This window comes from Dendrobates tinctorius, unplaced genomic scaffold (assembly GCF_039654945.1).
Source record: "Dendrobates tinctorius isolate UK_male_01 unplaced genomic scaffold, ASM3965494v1 ptg000181l, whole genome shotgun sequence".
Taxonomy (NCBI): Eukaryota; Metazoa; Chordata; class Amphibia; order Anura; family Dendrobatidae; genus Dendrobates; species Dendrobates tinctorius.
The window spans coordinates 4,795,160-4,801,396 of NW_027361848.1; positions in this window are offsets into that span (position 1 = coordinate 4,795,160).

A 6,237-nucleotide genomic window follows, 5' to 3' on the forward strand; every position below is an offset into this window, starting at 1 on the left:
TTTTTGTGGGCCTTTTTTGCAGGCCGTATTGCCGTAATTTTCACGGTCTGCTGAAAAAACGGGCTGCAAAAATCTTCTCAGATCGCCGTTTTTATGGTTTGGAATAGGTTTTGAAAAGTAGGGTAAAATAAAGGAAATTGTAAATAAAATTGAAAATAAAGCAGGAAATTGTCCATAATGGAACTCTGCAGGCCTTTGAAGTGATAAACAGGAAGTACATGGGAGTGTCCTGGTAAAAATACAGCGTTCCGCAAATACGGTCATCACGGTGTACTGCAAAATCAGCGCACTGGGCAAGCTTCTATTGTTTTTGCAGCCCCACTGATTTCAATGGGGGCCGTGTCCGTAAGCCATGAAAAATGTCGAGCAGGCTCGATATTTTTTCACGGCCGTAAATATGGCCTTCATGGCCATACGGCATACGGTGCTCTGACGAATTTTTATGGCCCGTCTTTGAGGCCCCATTGAAATCTGTGTTCAGTCCGCTAAATGAGTGTGGTCGACAACATTGAAGTCGTTCAACACTTGTTTCCCGGCCTCTTTCCACCATCTGAGAAAGAATGATGCGGACAGAACAATCACTAATGGATCACTAACAGTTCACCTTACAGTATCATGCTACCAGCAGCACATCTACAGTTAATACCCCATAGTCCTCCATATAATATAATGTGCCCCATAGTCCTCCATATGTAGTATAATACTCTCCCTATAGTCCTCTATATAATATAATGTGCCCCATAGTCCTCCATATAGTATAATACACTCCTCAGTCTTCCATATAGTATAATATACTCCTCATAGCCCTCCATATATTAAAATTCACTGCTCAGTCCTCCATATAGTATAATACACTCCTCATAGTGCTCCATAAAGTATTATACACCGCCAGTCATCCATGTAGTGCAATTCACTTCCCATAGTATAATGCACCCCATAGTTCTTCATATAGTATAATGCATTCTCCATAGTCCTTGATACAGTATAATGCAGCCCACATACAGTATAATGAAGCCACCCCACAGAGTATAATGTAGCCACCCCAGATTATAATGCAGCCCCACCATACAATATAACGTAACCCCCATAGAATATAATGCAGCCCCCCTCTTATAGTATAATGCAGCCACCCCTTAGAGCATAATGCAGCCACCCCACAGAATATAATGTAACCCACCATAGTATATAATGCAGCCCCCCTCATATAGTATAATGCAGCCCCTCCATAGAATATATGGCAGCCCCCTCATAGAGTATAATGCAGTCCTCCATAGAATATAAGGCAGCCCCTTATATAGTACATTATACTAGCCCCTCCATAGAATACAATGTAGCCCCCTCATAGAGTATGATGCAATCACCCCCTTAGAATATAATAAAAATAACACAGCCCCCCATAAAATATAATGTAGCCCCAAATAGAATATAATACATCCCATCTCCCCATAGAACATAATGTACCCCCCCATTGTAAATAACACAGCCACATAGTATATAGCACAGCCCCACATGGTATATATGTTAGGCGTCGGGTTTCTGTCACTGCACAGCAGGAATCCCAAGCCTTGCCTTTGGCGGTCTCCCATTCCTCTTCGGCCACACAGGAGGCTGCTCAGCAGACTCGTCGATCCCGGCGCTCTGCTCAGACTAGCACAGTGGCTTTGGTTGCTGCTGCCACCTCTGGTCCAGTTATAGCAACGCATGCTGGTCAGCAGCGAGCTACTCCAGGGACTAAGTCTTCCTTTCGGTCTACTGAGCATGTAACATAAGAAAAAATAAAGAAAAAACTTACATATGAAATGTAGACTCACCAAACCCTGACTGATGCACTAGCAGGATGCAACAGGCCTCCATTTATAAAGGCTTAGGGCAACACAGGTGCAACCCACTGATGAAGACAGCCAGTATCCAAAGGAAAAAGAGGAGCTGGCTGACTAGTGGAAAAATGCACACAGATAAGGCTTGCACAGTGCGGTGCAAAGTGTCTGAACAGCCTATTGATCACGCCCATAGTATTAGCAGGTGGGCTGTTCTGTACTATATACATGCATAACACAGAAAAAACCAAGCCAACATAAAGAGGCCCAAATGCATCCTGCAAAAATGATAAAAAGTGCAAAAAGATAAAACATGGGGTATTAGTTACTATTTTGGCCAAGACAGATAAGCTCGCAATCCAAACGTCAAGGATCCCCAGATTTTGCGAGTCCCTAACACTAAATCTGAACAGCTAACATAAGAAAAAATGTAAAAAAACTTACATATGAAAGGTGAGTCTACCTTTCATATGTAAGATCTACTGAGCATGCCCTAAGGACGATCTATCATTGGAGATGGGAGGTCACATGCTCAGGTCCTTCTCCAGCTCGGATTGACCATCAGGAAGGTCCCAGAAGGATGCTGCTATAAAAGGCTCACATGGCCGCTCAACCATCCACTAGTATAGACAGTATTTTGTAGTTGTGTGTGTGAAGATGGATGTATGAGTTCTGGTGACTGACTCATTAAGACTCCCTCCCTCTGGTTGTGCATGTGTATAGGGTATTGGAGATAAGTAAGCGCCTACAGGTGGCATTTGCTATGTGCCACGGTGCATCCAGTCCTCTGCACCACACGTAGCATCTAACTGTGCCATCCAGCACAAGGCACTACTATACTGCGTCAAGCAGCAACTGCCAGTGCGGCGCCGTACGCAAACATTGCACTTTCAAGCCATAAGGTTAGGCTGGTTAGTGGCGTCCGCCAGTGCGGCACTGTCTGCACCTAGTGTGCTTAATCTTTAAATTGTGTATGTCCAGGCACCGCAGTAGCGGCGCCGAACGCTAGTGGGTCTAGAGGAACTCTAACCCCGTGTCCTTGGGCAGGGTCCTATGACCACAACAGTAGTGCTCACTCAAGCAACAGGGTCCACTTCCTATTAAACGGGTGAAGTTAACCCGTGTGTACTAGTTATACCACCAGTTATTGTCCACCATTACCGAGCAGCAGTTGTCATCTCTGCACGGTGGAGCCCGGACTGCGAACGCACCTCTTACCATCTCTTTATTATTTGGTACATTCCGCAAGCCCTAACAATATAGCACAACCACATGGTATATAGCACATCACCACATGGTATATAGCACACACCCACATGGTATATAGCACAGCCCCATTGTATATAGCACAGCATCACATGGTATATAGCAAAGCACCACATGGTATATAGCTCAGTACCATGGTATATAGCACAGCACCACATGGTATATAGCACTGCCTCCCATGGTATATAGAACAGTACCATGGTATATAGCACAGCACCACATGGTATATAGCACAGCCCGACATGGTATGTAGCATAGCCCCACATGGTATATATAACAGCGCCACATGGTATATAGCACAGTACCATGGTATATAGCACAGCCCCACATGGTATATAGCACAGCACTACATGGTATATAGCACAGCCCACATGATGGTATATAGCACAGCAACACATGGTATATAGCACAGCACCACATGGTATATAGCACAGCCCCACATGGTATATAGCACAACTCGCATGACATATAGAACAGCACCACATGGTATACAGCACAGCAACACATGGTATATAACACAAACACATGGTATATAGCACATGTGGTGTAGTAACCACTGTGTCCACTAGGGGGCGCTTGTGTGGATCAAGTAGAGAACAGATGAGTGGCAGAATCCTGAAGGATGGTTATGTTTCTCAAAGTGGGTGGCTTTGAGATGGAGACTTGTGTATGTGTGATCAGCAATATCTTTGCTGAGGTGTTGTTTCAAAGTGTAAGGGAGAAGTCTCCAGGTAACTAGAGAGATGGGCGGGTCTGGTTACCTATAAACCCACCCAGTGGTGGGTCTGAAAACGCCTGTATTAAAATGCTTTGTGAGTGTGTGAAGGACCTGTGATGAGGTCATAGTCATGTGACCCGGTGGGCGTGGCTATACACCACATAATGTGGCCAGGGTAGGTCCACATGTGGTGAATGCAGGGACCTGGTTGGTCCAGAGTGGAAGGTCCCGTGTGCAGGATTGTCTCCTGGCTAACAGCCGGTGTGTGGCTGTGTGTAATGGCTGCCAGAGCCTGAAAGTTCCCTGGAGGGATATGGACGTCTGCAGCATGAGTGACAGAACCATGTGGAGACCCTGACGTGGGTGAGATAAATGAGGCTAAGAGAGCCTGTATGCTGGACATTGAGCAAACCTGTGTGAACACTGGGTTTACAGAGGGAAGCTATAATAGACGCTCTGCTGTTTATGTGAAGTTTGGTTGATTGCTTCTATCGGTTTATGCTGCATAATAAACCACATGGACTGCTATGTTTGATGGAAAACCCATGCCAGATGTGTTTTGTTCGCTGCCAAGCGAGAATTCCCCAAGTAAATGACAGCGCTACCTCACATTTGGTGGAGAAAGCTATGGGCAATATTGTAGCCTTGTTGCTGGGAGCAACGGAAGAGGACTGCAAAGTTGGTTGCTAAGGGCAACGGTTTCCAAAAAGTGCATGTTGCAGTGCTGGCAATGCTGAGCCAGAAAAGCTGATGGTTGGGCAAGCCACTGTCCGGCTGTGGTTCTGAAACAGTGGGGCGGCCTAGTGAGTAAGGCACTGTCCGGATCGGTGAGCCCAGTGCGGCCGTTTCCTCAGGAGAAAGAGACTGGTGATTGCTATAGGGTGCCTCTAAGGAGAAGAGGTATCCGAGGACCTGTGTGGCCGACACAGGTAACGGACAGGTGTTCGTGTTGTATTGACCTGGGTCAGTGGGAAAGACTGTGTTCCTGGAGGGTTCAGTGAGCAAGGTCCTGGAGGGTCAGTGTTGGGAAGATCCCTGGAGCACATGGTATGTCCTTGGACCTGGTGAGGCATAAGTGTTGGGCAGTCTCAAGGAGAGACGGATGCCCTGAATAGCACCCGCTAAGCCCCTGGACCTGGTGAGGCCGGAGTGTTGGGAAACCCTAGAAAGAGGGTCGGCTCCCTGAATAGCACCCGGTGCGCCCTGTGTGTTGGACGGTCTCAGGCAGAGACGGTACATCCTGAAAAGCGCACAGACAGGACATGTGAGTTTTTGTGTTGGTGTGGCCGGTGTGTTGGGAAACCCTGGGAGGAGGGTCGCTCCCTGAATAGCACCCGGTGCACCCTGTGTGTTGGACGATCTCAGGCGGAGACGGTACGTCCTGAATAGCACACAGAAAGGATACGTTAGTTTTTTGAGTTTTTGTGTGGTGTTTTTCTTTTCTTCTTTTCTCAACTCAGCCTGCGGTGGCTCAGTGGGAGTCAAGAAGGTGACAAGCGGCTTGATGTGGCTCAGTGGGGTCACGAAGGCGACAAGCTGCTTCCGGTAACTCGGCGGGGTTACGAAGGGGACAAGCGGCTTCCGGTGGATCGGCGGGTCCACGAAGATGGCGCAGCAGGAGCTGCAGTGACTCCAGCCTCTGTGTGTGTGAACAGCAGCCGGTGGTGTCGGTGATCGGTGACAGCAGGATCTGTTGTGGTGCCAACAAGGACTTGTGTTAAGACATAAACTGTGGTGTGTGAACTGTGGTCTGAGAAGACCGGTATAACGGACATGGGGAGATACCGAAAGGGGGTGGAGTCCCAGAAGGGGGCGGTGACCCAAATCGGAGTGGAAATCCAAAAATGGGTGGTGTCCCGGGAGGGGGCGGTAACCCAAATTGGGGTGGTTCAGGAAATGACAGCACTGGTTGACTCAGTGGGTATGTTTGGAGTACCGCATTGTATGTGTATGTCTTGGGAGGAATGTGAGATATCCTTTCTGGGTAGTAATGACGGGCCACAGGTGTGTACCGTGATGCTGTACCAGGAAGGAGTCTCTGGTAGGCTGGACTCAAAGAGTGTGGTGACTCTGACAGGCACTCCGCTCGTTTTATCTCTGACCGAGAAAAACGTCAGAGTTCGCTGTGTCCACGGGGTCATCGTGAATTATAAGGTGGACAGAGTCCTGATTGAGATGAAAAAGGGGGAGTGCTAGGGGAGGGAGGTGTCGGACAACGGCCGTTTCGCGATTACTCGCTTCTACGGGAACCCCCCACGGCTACTGCTAGTTGTTGTGGATAGGTTCAGGGGTCTGCAATCTGATAGCTGCCAACCTCTCTGGGTTTTTCTGGACTTAGCTAGTATTTTGTTTTTTTCCTCCTTCGGTGACTCATCATAACAGAATCACCAGCCCTACCACAGATCCTAGGGTACTCAATAGCAGGAGAGAATTGTA